The 20,868-nt window shown below is 43.0% G+C and overlaps 1 pseudogene; it reads left to right on the forward strand.

Moving 5' to 3' along the window:
* The window catches only part of LOC129852841 (uncharacterized protein KIAA0825-like), a 95,628-nt pseudogene that overhangs the window by 48,986 nt on the left and 25,774 nt on the right, over window positions 1-20,868 (forward strand).

Consider the following 20,868-nt stretch of genomic DNA (forward strand, 5'->3'; position numbering starts at 1 on the left):
ATTGCGTGAATCAGGCCTTCATGGTTGAATTGCTGCAAAGAAACCACTACTAAAGGACACCAATAGAAGAAGAAACACCAGCGATGGACATTAGACAGGTGGAAATCTGTCCTTTGGTCTGATGAGTTCAAATGTGAGATTTTTTATTCCATCCGCCATGTCTTTGTGAGACGTAGAATAGGTGAATGGATGATCTCCGCATGTGTGGTTCCCACCGTCAAGCATGGATGAGGAGGTGTGATGGTGTGGGGGTGCTTTGCTGGTGATACTGTCAGTGATGTATTTAGAATACAAGGTACACTTAACCAGCACACCTACCACAGCATTCTGCAGCGATATGCCATCCTATCTGATTTGCGCTTATTGGGACTATCATTTGTTTTTCGAAAGGACAATGACCCAAATCATACCTCCAGGCTGTGTAAGGGCTATTTGACCAAGGAGAGTGATGGAGTGCTACATCAGATGACCAGGCCTCCACAATCACCCAACCTCAAACCAAATGAGATGGTTTGGGATGAGTTGGATCGCAGAATGAAGGAAAATCAGCCAACAAGTGCTCAGCATATGTGGGAACTCCTTCAAGAATGTCGGAAAAGCATTCCTCATGAAGCTGCTTGAGAGAATGCCAAGAGGCATTGCAAAGCTGTCATCAAGGCAAAGGGTGGCTACTTTGAAGAACCTCAAATATAAAATATATTTTGATTTGTTTAACACTTTTTTGGTTACCACATGATTCCATATGTGTTATTTCATAGTTTTGATGTCTTCACTATTATTCCACAAAGAAAAGCCCTTGAATGAGTAGGTGTGTCCAAACCTTTGGCTGGTACTGTATGTCAAGGTTTTTGTCTCAAATATATTTTTCATTATGTGTTGGACCCCAGTAAGACTAGCTAATAAATCAAATCATTCTCCTCTTCCTCATCTTCCTCCTCAGTCTCCTATTCCTCCTCCTTCTCTTCCTCATCTTCCTCCTCCTTCTCCTCCTCTTCCTCTTCCACTTCTTCCTCCACCTCCTCCTCATCCACCTCTTCCTCCTCTCTTTTTCTTTCTCAGATGGTTTATTGTTTCAGGGTTCCGTCTCTTCTTCTTCTTCCTTCTTATTTTATGTCTGCCCCACCTGAAGCAGCCGCCCCCCTCCCCCCCCCAATATCACTAGAGTTAAACCACCCACCCACAGCTGCTTCCTGCCCATTTGTTTTCACTGCAGCTGGGACAGGGCTGGGATAGGGCTGGGGGGGTTGCTGCCTGGTGTCCATGTACATTTTCCCCTCCACTATACTACTGCCTGCGCTGGTTTTGAAAGGGGCCTTCCTTCCCACAGCCCGGCCCAGGGAGATTGATGGGCCTGGCGGGCCCCAGAGTAGGGGCTCTTAGCTGGGGAGAGCCCAGATTGTTTGGACCCGATATTGCTGACACTCTGGCTCAGGTTGGTCCCAGGGAAGCGTACTTTGTTGTGTATATTTCGACGGGGGACGTAGGGGAAGGGTTAATGCCCTGTGGGTAGTTAGAGAGGATGGGGATGGGATGGACACCATGATTGACTGTGGTTCCATTACGCTACTGTTCTATTTATATTCTATTTATTCAACTGCGCAACCAAGACACTGTTCACTTTATATTTGTAAATACTGTCATACCTGACATAGCAGAATCATTATTTATACTGTATATCCTACTGGTTAGTGAATGCATATTAGTTATATTACTATGCATACTTCTTTCTCCTACTATTACAATGTAAAAATATATATATTATTATATTGATACTGATATTTGTACTTTTGAGGGAGCTTGTATCATTTATACTTGCTGTAAACTGTGTACGTGAAGGTTAAATGTTGATTTGATTTCATTTTGATTTACCGCTGAACCACTCAGAGGATACAAACCTCTATGTGATGTCATCCATGCTCACCACCCTGGGTCCTACAACTAACTCTACAATACTGAGGCCCAATCCAACCAATCAAAGACAATAGAAAAAATGCACTGCAGGTAGACTTGATCATGATTATGCTGTATTTTAAGACAGGTTTGGTTTCGTTGAATATTCAATGATAACGTCCTTGAGGGGAACAGGTTGTACAACATTTTCCGCCAAGATAGAACTGCCAAAGGGGGTGGAGATGCAATCTACTGCAGAGATAGCCTGAAGAGTTCTGTCATACTACCCAGGTCTGTGCCCAAACAGTTCGAGCTTCTGCTCCTAAAAATCAACCTTTCCAGAAATAAGTCTCTCAATGTTACCGCTTGTTAAAGACCCCCCTCAGCCACGAGCTGTGCCCAGGTAACCATATGTGAATTAATTGCCCCCCCCCCCATTTATCTTCAGAGTTTGTACTGTTAGTTGACCTAAACTGGGATATACTTAACACCCTGGCCGTCCTACAATCTAAGATAGATGCCCCCAATCTCACACAAATGATCATGGAACCTACCAGGTACAACCCTAAATCCGTAAACTCGGACACCCTCATAGATATCATCCTGACCAACCTGCCCTCTAAATACACCTCTGCTGTCTTCAACCAGTATCTCAGCGATCACTGCCTCATTGCCTGCATCCGTAATGGGTCTGCGGTCAAACGACCACCCCTCATCACTGTCAAACGCTCCCTAAAACACTTCAGCGAGCAGGCCTTTCTAATCGACCTGGCCCGGGTATCCTGGAAGGATATTGACCTCATTCCGTCAGTAGAGGATGCCTGGTTATTCTTTAAAAATGCTTTCATCAATATCTTAAATGAGCATGCCCCATTCAAAAAATGTAAAACTAAGAACAGATATAGCCCTTGGTTCACTCCAGACCTGACTGCCCTTGACCAGCACAAATACATCCTGTTGCGTGCTGCATTAGCATCGGATAGCCATCAATAAAAGACACTACTGTGCAGCCGTATTCATCGACCTCGCCAAGGCTTCGACTCTGTCAATCACCACATTCTTATTGGCAGACTCAACAGCCTTGGTTTCTCAAATGACTGCTTTGCCTGGTTCACCAACTACTTCTCAGATAGAGTTCAGTGTGTCAAATCGGAGGGCCTGTTGTCCGGACCTCTAACAGTCTCTATGGGGGTGCCACAAAGTTCAATTCTCTGGCCGACTCTCTTCTCTGTATACATCAATGATGTTGCTTATGCTGCTGGTGATTCTCTGATCCACCTGTATGCAGACGACACCATTCTGTATAATTCTGGCCCTTCTTTGAACACTGTGTTAACTAACCTCCAGACGAGCGTCAATGCCATACAACTCTCCTTCCGTGGTCTCCAACTGCTCTTAAATGCAAGTAAAACTAAATGCATGCTCTTCAACCGATCGCTGCCGCACCCGCCCGCCCGTCTAGCATCAATGCTCTGGACGGTTCTGACCTAGAATATGTGGACAACTACAAATACCTAGGTGCCTGGTTAGACTGTAAACTCTCCTTCCAGACTCACATTAAGCATCTCCAATCCAAAATTATATCTAGAATCGGCGTCCTATTTCGCAACTAAGCATCCTTCACTCATGATGCCAAACATACCCTCGTAAAACTGACCGATCCTTAACGTCGGCGATGTGATTTACAAAATAGCCTCCAACACTACTCAGCAAATTGGATGTAGTTTATCACAGTGCCATCCGTTTTGTCACCAAATCCCCATATACTACTCACCACTGTGACCTGTATGCTCTCGTTGGCTGGCCCTCGCTACATATTTGTCGCCAAACCCCCTTGCTCCAGCTCATCTATACGTCTTTGCTAGGTAAATCCCCGCCTTATCTCAGCTCACTGGTCACCATAGCAACACCCACCCGTAGCACGCGCACCAGCAGCCAGCCAACTCCTCCTTTGGCCCTCTTTCCTTCCAGTTCTCTGCTGCAAATGACTGGAGGGAATTGCAAAAATCACTGAAGCTGGAGACTTATTAACTTAACTTGTTCTCAACTGGCCTACCTGGTTAAATAAAGGTGAAAAAAAGTGTTTTAATGTGTCTAATAACTATGTTAAGATACACCATTAAAAAAATGTTTTTCCTTGATCTGCAATTGATTGTTTTGGGGCCTAAGGCTTCTCGTCCATCTTTGCTTTGCCTCATAAGGAGCCTATGTTTTTTCTCTTGTCTTCTCCTCTCCTCTTCCTTCACCTCCTCCCTCACCTCCTCCTCTCCTCTAGCCCTTTAAACAGACGCTAGTTGTGGCTCCTCATTGCTAACGAGTGTCAGAATTTGTCTCCACTCAAGGCCTGTACAACATATTTATGTGTAGGTCAACGCTTAAATGATGAGAGCCTATCAGCTGAAAGGTTATACATGCATGCATTTGCATTCAGGAGCATCCACCAAGGTTTTTTTCTCTCCCTTTTTTTGACACATGCATGCCCCGTGTTTGAGGTGAGAGCAAATTACTATACAAGCACCGAGCATGAAATGTGCCAGTTCAAAAGCATTAGCCCAATCAATATTTCACTCATTCATACGCAGACATTTGTAGCTCCATCTCAGCTTTAGTCGCATGACCCGTTCCCCTGCCTACATTACCGTAGGTACTACATTATTAAATACCTACATTACCGTAGGTACTACATTATTAAATACCTACATTACCGTAGGTACCGTATGTCCATCTGACCCATAGTAGCGCTGAAATGTTGACATTTGCTCTTTCTGCATTCACCCCTGCCTGTACATTCACACCTGCCTGTACATTCACACCTGCCTGTACATTCACACCTGCCTGTACATTCACACCTGCCTGTACATTCACACCTGCCTGTACATTCACACCTGCCTGTACATTCACACCTGCCTGTACATTCACCTGCCTGTACATTCACACCTGCCTGTACATTCACCTGCCTGTACATTCACACCTGCCTGTACATTCACACCTGCCTGTACATTCACCTGCCTGTTCGCGGTTAGCCCCGCGTTACAAACGCCTCATAGATACAGAGAGAGATTCATAGTTGCTTTAACTTTGTATCAGTTCAATCACCTTGCAGTGGAGCGCTGCTGTAAGACCTATAGGAATTAATTTGGCGGGTGACAGGTAGCCTAGCGGTTAAGATAATTTGGCCAGTAACTGAATGGTCGCTGGTTCGAATCCCCCAACTGACTAGGTGAAAAATGTGTTGATGTACCCTTGAGAAAGGCACTTAACCCTAAATGCTCCTGTAAGTCACTCTGGATAAGAGTGTCTGGTCAAATGTATGTGTTTGATCAGAGCTAGTTGATCTCCCAGACACCTAGTTGGTCCTCATCCACCTGCGTCTGTCTGTGATGGTGGACATGCTGCTGGCATCATGGCCCTCACTGCTAGGCTCCTAATTATTCTAATGTGCTCTGTCTATTTACTTCCTGGTCTGAATGGACATTCTTCCAAGGCTTTTCTAGCCCACTAGAGGTTTCTTCTGCGATGTCTATTCTTCTGCGATGTCTACTAATATTAGTAGGGTAGTGTGAGTATAAAACAGAACTGAGCTGATGTATCTGGGACTGATTGAAGGTACTTTGTTATGGAGAAGGGAAAAATGCATTCAGGGCTTTTCCACTCTAAGGGCAAAGCAACTCCTGTTGGAATTTTTGAAATATATTATAGTACCTGGCAATGTTTTACTGCTTTTGAATCACCCTGGCTCATAACTCACTTCTATAGGAGTATAAATTGTAAGGTAAACTCATTTACACATGTGTGACTCTGGCCTTTGCTGATCCTCTGTCGTTATTCTCAATGTGCTGTCAATGGGAAGCACATGAGCCAGAGTGCATATGGCATGGTGTATGTGTCATGGTGTGTGTGTGTGTGTGTGTGTGTGTGTGTGTGTGTGTGTGTGTGTGTGTGTGTGTGTGTGTGTGTGTGTGTGTGTGTGTGTGTGTGTGTGTGTGTGTGTGTGTGTGTGTGTGTGTCTGTCTGTCTGTCTGTCTGTCTGTCTGTCTGTCTGTCTGTCTGTCTGTCTGTCTGTCTGTCTGTCTGTCTGTCTGTCTGTGAGGTGATTCAGGTGATGCTGTCGGACAGTCCTCTCACCCCCACCCCATCCCCATCCTCCTCCTCCTTAAAACAAAAACAACCATCCTCCCACAGACACAACACACACGTCTCCTACGCTCTTCAAGCGTCCTGTGCTTTCCGAACAGAAAGGTGCAGCGCAGCTTCAACAGAAAAGTATCCCCAGGACCAATGTGGAAACATGAGATAAGTGTTGCTTCTGCTCTCCAAGTGCTGCGGGAGGAGAGCTGGAAGACGTTCAGTCACTAAACCACCGGTCCGGCCAGGCAGCTCCCAACCGTCTTTCAAACTGAATCCCACTAATAGAATGCACATTGGAATCCTTGTCCCGGGACTTCAACAGCCAGTTTGTCAATAGTAGAGAAGGAGACATTTTCCTCCTGGGGTGGAACGGATTCGATCTGTTCTGATGATCTGAGCTGAGGTGTAGAGGCGATGTCTGCCAGAGGAACAGTTTATGACCAGGAGGAAGAGTGAAAACATCTCTGTAGCTCTGAACCTGAACTTTTCATTTTAGGGCCAAACATCACCCTGCTGTCTTCAGCATGGAAGGAGTTTACTTACATGGACAAGATGGGAGTGGTTCTGGAAGAGTAACAGGGGAAGATGGGAGTAGTTATTATTGGAAAAGTAACAGGGGAAGATGGGAGTGGTTATTATTGGAAAAGTAACAGGGGAAGATGGGAGTGGCTGTTATAGGAAGAGTAACAGGGGAAGATGGGAGTGGCTGTTATAGGAAGAGTAACAGGGGAAGATGGGAGTGGTTCTTATTGGGAAAGTAACAGGGGAAGATGGGAGTGGCTGTTATAGGAAGAGTAACAGGGGAAGATGGGAGTGGTTCTTATTGGGAAAGTAACAGGGGAAGATGGGAGTAGCTATTATAGGAAGAGTAACAGGGGAAGATGGGAGTGGCTGTTATAGGAAGGGTAACAGGGGAAGATGGGAGTGGCTGTTATAGGAAGGGTAACAGGGGAAGATGGGAGTGGTTCTTATTGGGAAAGTAACAGAGGAAGATGGGAGTGGCTGTTATGGGAAGGGTAACAGGGGAAGATGGGAGTGGTTCTTATTGTGAAAGTAACAGAGGAAGATGGGAGTGGCTGTTATAGGAAGGGTAACAGGGGAAGATGGGAGTGGTTCTTATTGGGAAAGTAACAGGGGAAGATGGGAGTAGCTATTATAGGAAGAGTAACAGGGGAAGATGGGAGTGGCTGTTATAGGAAGGGTAACAGGGGAAGATGGGAGTGGCTGTTATAGGAAGGGTAACAGGGGAAGATGGGAGTGGTTCTTATTGGGAAAGTAACAGAGGAAGATGGGAGTGGCTGTTATAGGAAGAGTAACAGGGGAAGATGGGAGTGGCTGTTATAGGAAGGCTAACAGGGGAAGATGGGAGTGGTTCTTATTGGGAAAGAAACAGGGGAAGATGGGAGTGGTTCTTATTGGGAAAGTAACAGAGGAAGATGGGAGTGGCTGTTATAGGAAGGGTAACAGGGGAAGATGGGAGTGGTTCTTATTGGGAAAGTAACAGAGGAAGATGGGAGTGGCTGTTATAGGAAGAGTAACAGGGGAAGATGGGAGTGGCTGTTATAGGAAGGGTAACAGGGGAAGATGGGAGTGGTTCTTATTGGGAAAGTAACAGAGGAAGATGGGAGTGGCTGTTATAGGAAGGGTAACAGGGGAAGATGGGAGTGGTTCTTATTGGGAAAGTAACAGAGGAAGATGGGAGTGGCTGTTATAGGAAGGGTAACAGGGGAAGATGGGAGTGGTTCTTATTGGGAAAGTAACAGAGGAAGATGGGAGTGGCTGTTATAGGAAGAGTAACAGGGGAAGATGGGAGTGGCTGTTATAGGAAGGCTAACAGGGGAAGATGGGAGTGGTTCTTATTGGGAAAGAAACAGGGGAAGATGGGAGTGGTTCTTATTGGGAAAGTAACAGAGGAAGATGGGAGTGGCTGTTATAGGAAGGGTAACAGGGGAAGATGGGAGTGGCTGTTATAGGAAGGGTAACAGGGGAAGATGGGAGTGGTTCTTATTGGGAAAGTAACAGAGGAAGATGGGAGTGGCTGTTATAGGAAGGGTAACAGGGGAAGATGGGAGTGGTTCTTATTGGGAAAGTAACAGAGGAAGATGGGAGTGGCTGTTATAGGAAGGGTAACAGGGGAAGATGGGAGTGGTTCTTATTGGGAAAGTAACAGAGGAAGATGGGAGTGGCTGTTATAGGAAGGGTAACAGGGGAAGATGGGAGTGGTTCTTATTGGGAAAGTAACAGAGGAAGATGGGAGTGGCTGTTATAGGAAGAGTAACAGGGGAAGATGGGAGTGGTTCTTATTGTGAAAGTAACAGAGGAAGATGGGAGTGGCTGTTATAGGAAGAGTAACAGGGGAAGATGGGAGTGGCTGTTATAGGAAGAGTAACCGGGGAAGATGGGAGTGGCTGTTATTGGAAGGGTAACAGGGGAAGATGGGAGTGGTTCTTATTGGAAAAGTAACAGAGGAAGATGGGAGTGGTTCTTATTGGAAGAGTAACAGGGGAAGATGGGAGTGGCTGTAATAGGAAGGGTAACAGGGGAAGATGGGAGTGGCTGTTATAGGAAGAGTAACAGGGGAAGATGGGAGTGGCTGTTATAGGAAGAGTAACAGGGGAAGATGGGAGTAGCTATTATAGGAAAAGTAACAGGGGAAGATGGGAGTGGCTGTTATCGGAAGGGTAACAGGGGAAGATGGCAGTGGTTCTAAAAGGAGGGAAACAGGAGGAAGATTATATAGATGTGTTGTAGTGGGTGATTCCACGCCAGCGTAGTCTCAGATTGTTCTGGAAATTCTCCCATAATAACTTTATTGGGAGGAAGTGTCACGCCCTGACCTTAGTATTCTTTGTTTTCTTTATTATTTTAGTTAGGTCAGGGTGTGACGAGGGTGGTATGTGTTGTTTTTGTCTGTTCTAGGGGGTTTTGTATGTCTAGGTTGTGTGTGTCTAGTCTAGACATATGTAGGTCTATGGTGGCCTGGAATGGTTCCCAATCAGAGGCAGATGTTTATCGTTGTCTCTGATTGGGGATCCTATTTAGGTTGCCATTTGCCAGTTTTGGTTTGTGGGTTATTGTCTTTGTGGTGTTGCATGTCTGCACTCATTGTTTATAGCGGTCACGTTCGTGTTGTTGTTCAGTATATTTCTTTATTAAAATAAGTATGTATTCAAATCACGCTGCGCCTTGGTCTCCTCTCTACGACGAACGTGACAGGAAGAATGTTTAACATGCTTATTACATTTGTATTGCAAACCAATTTTTGGGAAAATCATGATGAAAGTGGCCATTTTAGGCATCATGGGGCAGCAGCGACTCTTCCTGGGGTCTAAACACACTAAAGCACCCACATTACATATAAAAAAGATTAAACAGGGAACTATGTTTGTACTGAATGAGCTAAAGATAAAACAGTACATCATATAACATCCCTACTCCACCACATATCCACAACACATTATGTTCAATACCACAATACAACAATATCGCAATGTGTGCATATGCGTGTGTCTGTACCTTTGTGTGTGTCTCCTCACAGTCCCCGTTGTTCCAAAAGGTGTATTTTTACCTGCTTTTTAAATCTGATTCTGCTGCTTGCATCAGTTACCTGATGTGGAATAGAGTTCCATGTAGTCATGGCTCTATGTAGTACTGTGTCTTTCCCATAGTCTGTTCTGGACTTGGGGGACTCTGAAGAGACCTCTGGTGGCATGTGGGTTATATCTTGTGGGTTATGCATGGGTGTCCGAGTATTTTTAACAGACAGCTCGGTACCTTCAGCTTGTCAACACCTCTTACAAAAACAAGTAATGATGAAGTCAATCTTTCTTCCACTTTGAGCCATGAGAGATTGACACGCATGTCATTAATGTTAGCTCTCTGTGTACTTTTAAGGGCCAGCTGTGCTGCCCTGTTCTGAGCCAACTGCAAGTCCCTCTTTGTGGCACCTGACCAAACTACTGAACAGTAGTCTACGTGTGACAAAACTAGGGCCTGTAGGACCTGCCTACAGCTTTTTGTTAACCTGTCTAGGATGAGCGTGCCGCTAGCGGCACACCCCCCCCACCCCCACTGAAAAACCAGTGCCATTTAACTTTCACACATTAAAGTCCAATACAGCTAATGAAAGACACAGATCTTGTGAATCCAGTCAACATGTCCGATTTTTAAAATGTTTTACAGGGAAGACACAATATGTAAAGATGTACATCTATTACCTAAAAACACATTAGCATAATCCACCATCTTTTATTTGTCCACCAACACCAGTAGCTATCACCAATTCGGCTAAACTAAGATATTTATAGCCCCTAACCAAGAAAAAAACTCATCAGATGACAGTCTGATAACATATTTATGGTATGGGATAGGTTTTGTTAGAAAAAAGTGCATATTTCAGGTAGATGGTTACAATTGCACCCACCGTCACAAATGGACTAGAATAATTACTATGAGCAATGTGTTTACCTACTTACTAATCATCAAACATTTCGTAAAAATACACAGCATACACTAATCGAAAGACACAGATCCTGTGAATACAGACAATATTTCAGATTTTCTAAGTGTCTTACAGCGAAAACACAATAAATCGTTATATTAGCATAGCACATAGCACATAGCAGCCCAGCATTGATTCTAGCCAAAGTGGGCGATAACGTCAACATCGCCAAAAATATATTAATTTTTTCACTAACCTTCTCAGAATTCTTCAGATGACACTCCTGTAACATCATATTACACAATCCATATAGAGTTTGATCGAAAATGTTTATATTTAGCCACCAAAATCATGGTTAGACAATGTGAAATGTAGACAAGCTGGTCAGAAAATGTCCTTGCGCCACTTAGACAGTGATCTACTCTTATACATAAATACTCATAAACGTGACTAAAAAATATAGGGTGGACAGGGATTGATAGACAATTTAATTCTTAATACAATTGCGGAATTACATTTTTTAAATTATCCTTACTTTTCAATACAGTTTGCGCCAAGCGAAGCTACGTCAAAAAACATGGCGTCCTAAGCCACTAACATTTTTCGACAGAAACACGATTTATCATAATAAAAATGTCCTACTTTGAGCTGTTCTTCCATCAGTATCTTGGGCAAAGGATCCTTTCTTGGGAGTAATCGTCTTTTGGTGGAAAGCTGTCCTCTTGCCATGTGGAAATGCCAACTGCGTTCGGGATGAACTGAAAAGCGTGCCCAGCTATTCACACCGTTTCAAAAATAAATGTCCCAAAATCGCACTAAACGGATATAAATTGCTATAAAACGCTTTAAATTAACTACCTTATGATGTTTTTAACTCCTATAACGAGTAAAAAGATGACCGGAGAAATATAACAGGCTAAACTAACGCTTGGAACAGGAGAGGGTCGGTGTCCTCCACGCGCGTTACGCAGCAAGAAAAGAGTTCCTAGCTACAGGGTTTTTTAATTTGTAGTGCCTGTGAACGCGCAATAGACCCCATTGAAATCGTCATCACGTAAAGGCATCCAGGGGAAGATGTAAGCAGTGTCCGTATAGTCATAGCAATAACAGTGCCCTTTTAACTGACTCCAGAACAGTGGCCAACATTTCTGAAATCTGACTCCATGTCAGGGAAATTGCTGTAGAATGGGCTCTGTTCCACTTAGAGACAAAATTTCAACTCCTATAGAAACTATAGACTGTTTTCTATCCAATAATAATAATAATATGCATATTGTACGATTAAGAACTTTGTGGGAATCCGTTTCAAAAATTACCCGATTAGCATAAATAGTCACAACAGCGCCCCCATCCTCAACAGGTTAAGTGTTGCAGTCATTTCAGTCGCTGTAGTAGCTGACATGTATAGTGTTTTGTCATCCACATACATAGACATACTGGCCTTACTCAAAGCCAGTGGCATGTGGTTAGTAAAGCTGGAGAAAAGCAAAGGGCCTAGACAGCTACCCTGGGGAATTCCTGATTCTACCTTGATTACTCTTTATCCACATTATAGCAGGGGGTGTAAAGCCATAACACATACGTTTTTCTAGCAGCAGACTATGATCGATAATGTCAAAAGCCGCACTGAAGTCTAACAAGACAGCCCCCACAATAATGTTATCATCAATTTCTCTCAGCCAATCATCAGTCATTTGTGTAAGTGCTGTGCTTGTTGAGTGTCCTTCACTATAAGCGTGCTGAAAGTCTGTTGTCAATTTGTTTACTGTGAAATAGCATTGCATCTGGTCAAACACAATTTTTTCCAGAAGTTTACTAATGGTTGGTAACAGGCTGATTGCTCAGCTATTTGAGCCAGAAAAGGGGGCTTTACTATTCTTGGGTAGCAGAATGACTTTTGCTTCCCTCCAGGCCTGAGGGCACACACTTTCCAGAAGGCTTAAATTGAAGATGTGGCAAATAGGAGTGGCAATATCGTTCGCTATTACTTTGATGTGTGATGTCAGCGTTTTTTGCTGGCATGTCATCCCTAAGTTTGCTTATCTTGCCATTGAAAAAGTAATTAAAGTAGTTGGCGATATCAAAGGTATTATATCAGTGAGTTTCAGAGATAGTCAGAATATGAATGTCATCTGTTACAAGCAAGTTGTTGACTTCATGCTCCTTGTTTCTCAGGCTGCATATGTTAATATGGGCTATTTTTAGTACTTTTCGGGTTAATTGTTTTTAATGCTTTACTTTGAAGCTAATCAGAAGTAGACATGCTCATGTTATTTACATTGGAACTGATAGTGCAGGTTGAGCTGAACACAGTGGACTTCCTACTAGGGCACACTGCCTCAGTGCTAACAGTGTAACTCTGGTTCATAGGCTCATGATTACTGCATACAATAGGTGTAGCATCAACAGAGGTATTCAGGGAAGTTAGGGGGACATAAATTAAGTTACTTACATTGTATCTTCCAACACCCCTGGGATAATGTACATTTGATGCAACATTATGACGACTCGTTGTCACAATGGTAGGAATTAACCGAGCTGGTCTTGGGTCATTGTGTGATGCTCTCCTGCCCCTGGCGGAGGTGTGTGGAAATGCCACCCTGCTGGAGTTGCACCGCAGCTTGTGGAGGTGTGTGCCTGGGTCACATGCCATCCTGGACCTTGTGGAGGAGCGGGCAGGGGAGGTGCCCTCGGCTGCTGCCTTAAAGAACCTGGGCACCAGTGTGTATGTCCACCAATGGCTGTGCCGCTATGACAACCAACACCAAACCAGAGTGCGAGTCTACGTTTAGACTGTGTGTGTGTGTGTGTGTGTGTGTGTGTGTGTGTGTGTGTGTGTGTGTGTGTGTGTGTGCCTGTGTGTGTGTGTGTGCCTGTGTGTGTTGTGTGCCTGTGTAGGTGTGTCTGTGTGCCTGTGTGTGTGCCTGTGTGCCTGTGTGTGTGCGTGTGTCCCTGTGTGTGTTGTGTGCCTGTGTAGGTGTGTCTGTGTCCCTGTGTGTGTTGTGTGCCTGTGTAGGCGTGTCTGTGTCCCTGTGTGTGTTGTGTGCCTGTGTGCCTGTGTAGGTGTGTCTGTGTCCCTGTGTGTGTTGTGTGCCTGTGTGCCTGTGTAGGTGTGTCTGTGTCCCTGTGTGTGTTGTGTGCCTGTGTGTGTTGTGTGCCTGTGTGTGTTGTGTGCCTGTGTGTGTCTGTGTCCCTGTGTGTGTTGTGTGCCTGTGTGTGTTGTGTGCCTGTGTGTGTTGTGTGCCTGTGTGTGTCTGTGTCCCTGTGTGTGTTGTGTGCCTGTGTGTGTTGTGTGCCTGTGTGTGTGTGTGTGTGTCTGTGTGTGTGTGTGTGTGTCCCTGTGTGTATTGTGTGCCTGTGTGTGTTGTGTGCCTGTGTGTGTTGTGTGCCTGTGTGTGTTGTGTCCCTGTGTGTGTTGTGTGTGCCTGTGTGTGTTGTGTGCCTGTGTAGGTGTGTGTGTGTGCCTGTGTGTGTTGTGTGCCTGTGTAGGTGTGTGTGTGTGCCTGTGTGTGTTGTGTGCCTGTGTAGGTGTGTGTGTGTGCCTGTGTGTGTTGTGTGCCTGTGTGTGTTGTGTCCCTGTGTGTGTTGTGTGTGCCTGTGTGTGTTGTGTGCCTGTGTAGGTGTGTGTGTGTGCCTGTGTGTGTTGTGTGCCTGTGTAGGTGTGTGTGTGTGCCTGTGTGTGTTGTGTGCCTGTGTAGGTGTGTGTGTGTGCCTGTGTGTGTTGTGTGCCTGTGTAGGTGTGTGTGTGTGCCTGTGTGTGTTGTGTGCCTGTGTAGGTGTGTGTGTGTGCCTGTGTGTGTTGTGTGCCTGTGTAGGTGTGTGTGTGTGCCTGTGTGTGTTGTGTGCCTGTGTAGGTGTGTGTGTGTGCCTGTGTGTGTTGTGTGCCTGTGTAGGTGTGTGTGTGTGCCTGTGTGTGTTGTGTGCCTGTGTAGGTGTGTGTGTGTGCCTGTGTGTGTTGTGTGCCTGTGTAGGTGTGTGTGTGTGCCTGTGTGTGTTGTGTGCCTGTGTAGGTGTGTGTGTGTCCCTGTGTGTGTTGTGTGCCTGTGTAGGTGTGTGTGTGTCCCTGTGTGTGTTGTGTGCCTGTGTAGGTGTGTGTGTGTGCCTGTGTGTGTTGTGTGCCTGTGTAGGTGTGTGTGTGTGCCTGTGTGTGTTGTGTGCCTGTGGTTGTTTCTACAAACAAGAGCGTAGTAGTTGTAATAAACGCCATAGGCTGTAATCTCCAATTGTTCAACAGTCAACCTTCCATCTCCTTCTCAGTTCCAGAATCTCTACAACCCTGCATCATGGCTAATAGAAAACTGCACCACCATGACAACAAAGATTTAAAACAAGCAGAAAGCCATTAAAAAGCCAGGGTCCACCAGACAAGTTTTCCGACATATTCTGGGGGATTTATCGATGTCCGGTGTGGATTATCTGTCCAGGGAGATTGTTAGTGGACTGCCAAAGGTACTAAAACTCTACAATTGAGTTGTAAAGAATCTGCATATCTGTGTAAGAGCGATGGCCTCACTGCACCGTCCGTTTGGGGGGGGGGGGGGGGGGGGGGGTCCAACAGTAACGGGTGTCTTGTAGTGTTTTTAGTGCATGTCGTGTTCAATGTGGTTTTTAGTCACTACAAATCTGCAGAGTCTGGTAGACTTGGAGATCTCTCACTCTCTTTACTTTTATTCCAGAGATGTACTCTTTGCACTCTTAGCACCCCCGTCCTCTCCCGGCCCCCAACCCAGGGCTTCACTCTCAGCTCTCCCTGCACATCTGGGGCTCCTGTACTGCCCTGAGGGCTGGTGGGATTGAGCCGGCTGCACTGTGACCGTCTGGAATCAGGGCTGCTGGAACCTCCGGCCTCCATTACCTATGACCCCTATACCAACCCAGACCCCTCCCTCTCCCTCCCTTTGTTCCCAGGCAGTGAGGCCAGACAGGCCTGCTGTGTGCAGGTGTGTGGGGCTGCCGTGCAGGCAGGGCCGTCTGGGCTGTCTGGCTCTCGTCTGTATCTCTCCTGCAGCCTGGAGCCTGGAGCTTAGAGGAGGCAGCTCAGCTCTTCCACCCCAGACCTAGACCCAGACCCAGCCAGTCTCAGCCACACATGCACACCCTCCTGGTACTGGTCCACATATAGGGAGGTCTACTGGGTCCAGAGGCAGAGGATGGAGCCCTGATCCCGGATGTACGGTCACGCTCAATCCCTAAATGACTGGCTTCTGGGGAGGCAGGGGAAGAGGGGAAGGGGGGGTGGAGACAGTCCCCGCTCACACCAGCCAAACTGAACCCATCCTGGGATCATTACGAGGAAACGTTGGACAATAATCTATCTTTGGTCACATTACCAACTCTAGGGCCTTGTCTGAGAACAATTAGTCCCAGGAAACCAGCCTCTCTTCTCGCTCTCTCTCTTTCTCTCTCCTCGCTCCCGCTCTATCGCTCTCTCTTTCTCTCTTTCCCCCTGTCCCTCCTGCTTTATCTCTCTCTCTCTCCCCGTCTCCATCTCTGTCCATTTCACCCAGACTGTCTTACAATTCTTTTGACCCAACGTAAAACCCATTCATGTTTCTGTCATCTCATCTCATTTCTGTGTGTGTCAGCATTTGTGTGTGTGTGCATTTGTGTGTGTGTTTGAGCCACCATCTGTGTGTGTTTGTCTATGTGTGTGTGTGCATATCTTCTCTGGGATATGTGGGTCTAGCGTCCCACCTCGCCAACAGCCAGTGAAATTGCAAGGCGCCAAATTCAAAACAACAGAAATCTCATAATTAAAATTCCTCAAACATACAAGTATTATACACCATTTTAAAGATACATTTCTTGTTAATCTAGCCACAGTGTCTGATTTCAAAAAGGCTTTACGGTGAAAGCACACCTTGCAATTATGTTAGGTCAGTGCCTAGCCACAGAAAACCATACAACCATTTTCCAAAGAAGGAGAGGTGTCACAATAGACAGAAATAGCGTTAAAATTAATCACTAACCTTTGATGATCTTCACCGGATGGCATTCCCAGGACTCCATGTTAGACAATAAATGTGTGTTTTGTTCGATAAAGTTCATCTTTATGTCCAAAAACCTCATTTGAAATTGGTGCGTTATGTTCAGTAATGCATTGTCCCAAACAAACTTCCGGTGAAAGCGCAGAGCCACATCAAATTACAGAAATACTCATCATAAACATTGATAAAAGATACAAGTGTTAAACATACAATTAAAGATAAACCTCTCCTTAATGCAACCGCTATGTCAGATTTCAAAAAAGTTCTACGTTAAAAGCACACCATGCAATTATGTTAGGTCAGCGCCTAGCCACAGAAAACCATACAGCCATTTTCCAATGGAGAGGTGCCACAAAACTCAGAAATAGCGTTATAAACATTCACTTACCTTTGATCTTCATCGGAATGCACTCCCAGGAATCCCAGTTCCACAATAAATGTTTGTTTTGTTCGATGAAGTCCATAATTTATGTCCAAATACCTCCTTTTTGTTTGCGCATTTAGTCCAGTAATCCAAATGCACAATGCACAGGCACTAAGTCCAGACGAAAAGTCAAAAAAGTTCTATTAACGTTCGTAGAAACATGTCAAAAGATGTATAGAATCAATCTTTAGGATGTTCTTATCATAAATCCTCAATAATATTCCAACCGGACAATTCCTTTGTCTATAGAAATGAAAGGGGACGCAGCTCGAGCTCACGGCCGCCCGTGTGACTTAGCTCATGGCATTCTACCAGACCACTGATTCAAACAGCTCTTATTCGTTCCCCCTTCATAGTAGAAGCCTGCAACAACGTTCTAAAGACTGTTGACATCTAGTGGAAGCCTTAGGAAGTGCAAGCATATTTCTATTAAAAAGGGATTGCCTTAGAAAACTAATGGAAAACAGATTGACCTCAAGCATTTTATCCCCTGGATGGATTGTGCTCGGGGTTTCGCCTGCAAAATCAGTTCTGTTATACTCACAGACATTATTCAAACAGTTTTAGAAACGTTAGTGATCTCTATCCAAATCTACTAATAATATGCATATCTTAACTTCTGGGCCTGAGTAGCAGGCAGGTTTCTTTGGGCACGCTTTCCACCAGACGTCAAAATACCCGCCCCCTATCCCAAAGAAGTTTTAATAGTGTTAATAGTGGCATTAGTGTCAGTAGTGTTAGTATTGTTAGTAGTGTTATTAGAGTTAGTAGTGCTAGTAGTGTTACTAGTGTTAGTAGCGTTACTAGTGTTAGTAGCGTTAGTAGTGTTAGTAGTGTTAGTAGCGTTAGTAGTGTTAGTAGTGTTAGTAGTGTTAGTAGTGTTAATAGTGTTACTAGTGTTACTAGTGTTACTAGTGTTAATAGTGTTAGTAGAGTTACTAGTGTTACTAGTGTTAGTAGTGTTAGTAGTGTTAGAAGTGTTTGTAGTGTTAGTAGTGTTAGCAGTGTTAGTAGTGTTAATAGTGTTACTAGTGTTAGTAGTGTTAGTAGTGTTAGTAGTGTTAGTAGTGTTTGTAGTGTTAGTAGTGTTAGTAGTGTTTGTATTGTTACTAGTGTAACTCATGTTAGTAGTGTTAATAGTGTTAGTAGCGTTAGTAGTGTTACTAGTGTTAGAAGTGTTAGTAGTGTTAGTAGTGTTAGTAGTGTTAGTAGAGTTACTAGTGTTACTAGTGTTAGTAGTGTTAGTAGTGTTAGTAGTGTTAATAGTGTTACTAGTGTTAGTAGTGTTAATAGTGTTAGTAGTGTTAGTAGTGTTAGTAGTGTTCCTAGTGTTAGTAGTGTTAGTAGTGTTAGTAGTGTTAGTAGTGTTTGTAGTGTTAGTAGTGTTATTAGTGTTAGTAGTGTTAGTAGAGTTACTAGTGTTAATAGTGTTAGCAGTGTTAGTAGTGTTAATAGTGTTACTAGTGTTAGTAGTGTTAGTAGTGTTAGTAGTGTTAGTAGTGTTAGTAGTGTTAGTAGTGTTTGTATTGTTACTAGTGTAACTCATGTTAGTAGTGTTATTAGTGTTAGTAGTGTTACTAGTGTAACTCATGTTAGTGGTGTTATTAGTGTTAGTAGTGTTAGTAGTGTTAGTAGTGTTAGTAGTGTTAGTAGTGTTAGTAGTGTTAATAGTGTTACTAGTGTTACTAGTGTTACTAGTGTTAATAGTGTTAGTAGAGTTACTAGTGTTACTAGTGTTAGTAGTGTTAGTAGTGTTAGCAGTGTTAGTAGTGTTAATAGTGTTACTAGTGTTACTAGTGTTAGTAGTGTTAGTAGTGTTAGTAGTGTTAGTAGTGTTAGTAGTGTTTGTAGTGTTAGTAGTGTTAGTAGTGTTTGTATTGTTACTAGTGTAACTCATGTTAGTAGTGTTAATAGTGTTAGTAGCGTTAGTAGTGTTACTAGTGTTAGAAGTGTTAGTAGTGTTAGTAGTGTTAGTAGTGTTAGTAGAGTTACTAGTGTTACTAGTGTTAGTAGTGTTAGTAGTGTTAGTAGTGTTAATAGTGTTACTAGTGTTAGTAGTGTTAGTAGTGTTAATAGTGTTAGTAGTGTTAGTAGTGTTAATAGTGTTAGTAGTGTTAGTAGTGTTACTAGTGTTAGTAGTGTTAGTAGTGTTACTAGTGTTAGTAGTGTTAGTTGTGTTAGTAGTGTTACTAGTGTTAGTAGTGTTAGTAGTGTTACTAGTGTTAGTAGTGTTAGTAGTGTTACTAGTGTTAGTAGTGTTAGTAGTGTTAATAGTGTTACTAGTGTTAGTAGTGTTAGTAGTGTTAGTAGTGTTAATAGTGTTAGTAGTGTTAGTAGTGTTACTAGTGTTATTAGTGTTAGTAGTGTTATTAGTGTTAGTAGTGTTATTAGTGTTAGTAGTGTTAGTAGTGTTAGTAGTGTTATTAGTGTTACTAGTGTTAGTGGTGTTAATAGTGTTTGTATTGTTACTAGTGTAACTCATGTTAGTAGTGTTATTAGTGTTAGTAGTGTTATTAGTGTTAGTAGTGTTAGTAGTGTTAGTAGTGTTAGTAGTGTTATTAGTGTTAGTAGTGTTATTAGTGTTAGTAGTGTTATTAGTGTTAGTAGTGTTAGTAGTGTTAGTAGTGTTATTAGTGTTAGTAGTGTTATTAGTGTTAGTAGTGTTATTAGTGTTAGTAGTGTTAGTAGTGTTATTAGTGTTAGTAGTGTTATTAGTGTTAGTAGTGTTATTAGTGTTAGTAGTGTTAGTAGTGTTAGTAGTGTTAGTAGTGTTATTAGTGTTAGTAGTGTTATTAGTGTTAGTAGTGTTATTAGTGTTAGTAGTGTTAGTAGAGTTACTAGTGTTAATAGTGTTAGCAGTGTTATTAGTGTTAGTAGTGTTAGTAGTGTTAGTAGTGTTATTAGTGTTAGTAGTGTTATTAGTGTTAGTAGTGTTATTAGTGTTAGTAGTGTTATTAGTGTTAGTAGTGTTAGTAGAGTTACTAGTGTTAATAGTGTTAGTAGTGTTATTAGTGTTAGTAGTGTTAGTAGTGTTAGTAGTGTTAGTAGTGTTAGTAGTGTTAGTAGTGTTAGTAGTGTTAGTAGTGTTTGAATTGTTACTAGTGTAACTCATGTTAGTAGTGTTATTAGTGTTAGTAGTGTTACTAGTGTAACTCATGTTAGTGGTGTTATTAGTGTTAGTAGTGTTAGTGGTGTTATTAGTGTTAGTAGTGTTACTAGTGTAACTCATGTTAGTGGTGTTATTAGTGTTAGTAGTGTTAGTGGTGTTAATAGTGTTTGTATTGTTACTAGTGTAACTCATGTTAGTGGTGTTATTAGTGTTAGTAGTGTTACTAGTGTAACTCATGTTAGTGGTGTTATTAGTGTTAGTAGTGTTAGTGGTGTTAATAGTGTTTGTATTGTTACTAGTGTAACTCATGTTAGTGGTGTTATTAGTGTTAGTACTGTTAATAGTGTAATGCATGTTAGTAGTGTTATTAGTGTTAATTATTAGTGTTAGTAGAGTTACTAGTGTTAGTAGTGTTAGTAGTGTTAGTAGTGTTATTAGTGTTTGTAGTGTTAGTAGTGTTAGTAGTGTTAATAGTGTTTGTAGTGTTAGTAGTGTTAGTAGTGTTAGTAGTGTTAGTAGTGTTAGTAGTGTTTGTATTGTTACTAGTGTTAGTAGTGTTAGTAGTGTTTGTATTGTTACTAGTGTTAGTAGTGTTTGTATTGTTACTAGTGTTAGTAGTGTTAGTAGTGTTTGTATTGTTACTAGTGTTAGTAGTGTTAGTAGTGTTTGTATTGTTACTAGTGTTAGTGGTGTTAATAGTGTTTGTATTGTTACTAGTGTAACTCATGTTAGTAGTGTTATTAGTGTTAGTAGTGTTATTAGTGTTAGTAGTGTTAGTAGAGTTACTAGTGTTAATAGTGTTAGCAGTGTTAGTAGTGTTAATAGTGTTACTAGTGTTAGTAGTGTTAATAGTGTTTGTAGTGTTAGTAGTGTTAGTAGTGTTTGTATT

The sequence above is a fragment of the Salvelinus fontinalis genome, chromosome 4 (assembly GCF_029448725.1).
Source record: "Salvelinus fontinalis isolate EN_2023a chromosome 4, ASM2944872v1, whole genome shotgun sequence".
Lineage (NCBI taxonomy): Eukaryota > Metazoa > Chordata > Actinopteri > Salmoniformes > Salmonidae > Salvelinus > Salvelinus fontinalis.